We start from the raw sequence: 2,056 nt of genomic DNA, 5'->3' as shown, positions 1-2,056 counted from the left end.
TTTTTATGGGGTAAGTTTGGCTTTTATTTTATTGTCTTTTGTTTTTTTTTTTTGTGGTTATGATTTGGTCAATTTTCGTTATTTTCAATCTTACTTGTGGTTAATTTTTTTTACTTTTCCTCTTTCTTTGGTTTGGTTTATTTCTTGTTTGGCTGAGACTAATCGTACTCCTTTTGATTTTGTTGAGGTTGAGTCTGAATTGGTTTCTGGTTTTAATATTGAGTATGGTGCAGGAGGGTTTGCTTTGATTTTTCTTGCTGAGTATGCGAGTATTTTGTTTATGAGATTGCTATTTTGTGTTTTTTTAGGGTGTGATTTAGATTCTCTCTTCTTTTATATTAGGCTTTCTTTTCTTTCTTATTTGTTTATTTGGGTTCGGGGCACACTTCCTCGGTTTCGATATGATAGGTTGATGTATTTGGCATGGAAGGGTTTTTACCTTTGTCTTTAAATTTTTTGTTGTTTTTTCTGGGGGTTAGGTTGTTCCTTTTCCCCCATTTTTAATGTGTATTATTTTAAGTACTGTAGTAAGTTATTAGGGGGTTTTAACCCCTTTATTTGTGCTTTCAAAACACATGCTTATTCCGTGTAGCTTTATAACTATTTATTTAGTTGGTCTCAGTGCTTTGTTGTTAGTGGTGTGATGATGTAGTATATGAAGTAAATTGTGGTTAGGATTTGTCCTGTTACAATGTACGGGTCTTCTACTGGGCGGGCCCCAATACATGTTAGTAGAATTACAGTGTTAGTTATGGTTCAGAATATTAGTTGGTTTGTAGGGTAGAATTGGGTTCCTATAAATTTTGATTTGTAGGTTGGCAGGGCAAATAGGATTGCAATGGATATTACTAGGGCGATAACTCCTCCTAGTTTGTTGGGGATTGATCGTAGGATTGCGTATGCAAATAGGAAGTATCATTCTGGTTGGATGTGTACTGGAGTTACCAAGGGGTTGGCTGGGATGAAATTATCTGGGTCTCTAAGGAGATAGGGCTCCTTTAGGGAGAGAGTTGACAAGGCTGTGAATAGGATGATGAAGCCCGCGATATCTTTGGTTACGAATTATGGGTGGAATGGGATTTTGTCTGTATCTCTTTTTAAACCTAGAGGGTTGTTTGACCCTGTTTGGTGCAGGAACAGCAGGTGTACTATTGCTAGTGCTGCAATTACGAATGGTATAAGGAAGTGGAGGGCGAAGAATCGTGTTAGTGTGGCATTGTCTACTGCAAACCCCCCTCATATTCATTGGACTAAGATTGTACCGATGTAAGGGATTGCTGATAGGAGGTTTGTAATTACTGTTGCTCCTCAAAAGGATATTTGCCCTCATGGTAAAACGTATCCTAGGAAGGCTGTTGCTATTGTTGTGAATAGGATTAGCACACCAATTGATCAGGTGTGTACTAGTTTATACGATCCGTAGTAGATGTTTCGTCCAATATGTAAGTAGATACAGATGAAGAATATTGATGCTCCATTGGCGTGTATAGTTCGTAGGATTCATCCATAATTTACGTCTCGGCAAATGTGTGCTACTCTGGAAAATGCAGCTTCTGTGTTAGGGCAGTAGTATATAGCGAGGAATAGTCCTGTGGCGATTTGTGCGATTAGACAGACAACTAGTAGGGAGCCGAAGTTTCACCATGTTCTAATGTTAGTTGGGGTGGGAAGATCAATTAGTGCTCCGTTGGCAATTCTGATTAGGGGGTGGGCTGTTCGTATGGGTTTGTTTATTTTATGTTGTCTGTCGTAATGGGCCTTTTGATACGTCAGTAATTTTTACTGCTACAATTAGTGTTATTAATAAATATAGGCCTATTAGAATGGTTATACTTCCTCTTGGTTGGTTATATAATTTTCTTGTTATTAGTATGATTTCGTTTCTCGTTGTATTGTGTGTTGTTGAGTCTCTTCTGTCGAGGAAGGGCTTATTTCTTATTATTGTTGATGTTAATATTACTCCGGCTGATACAATTGTTATTTTTGTCGATAGTGTAAATATTTCATTTGATGCTAGTCTTGCTACGTAGAAGAATAGGACTAATATCCCTCCAAC

The 2,056-nt window shown here is 37.6% G+C and overlaps 2 pseudogenes; both read right to left on the bottom strand.

Moving 5' to 3' along the window:
- Positions 1-577, bottom strand: part of LOC111871947 — a 4,788-nt pseudogene extending 4,211 nt beyond the window's left edge.
- Positions 332-1,758, bottom strand: LOC111871945 (annotated as a pseudogene).
- Between the last annotated feature and the right edge of the window lie 298 nt (positions 1,759-2,056).

Source organism: Cryptotermes secundus, unplaced genomic scaffold, assembly GCF_002891405.2.
Source record: "Cryptotermes secundus unplaced genomic scaffold, Csec_1.0 scaffold5774, whole genome shotgun sequence".
NCBI lineage: Eukaryota > Metazoa > Arthropoda > Insecta > Blattodea > Kalotermitidae > Cryptotermes > Cryptotermes secundus.
The sequence above is the reverse complement of the archived record's forward strand: the minus strand, read 5'-3'. Positions and strand labels throughout refer to the sequence as shown.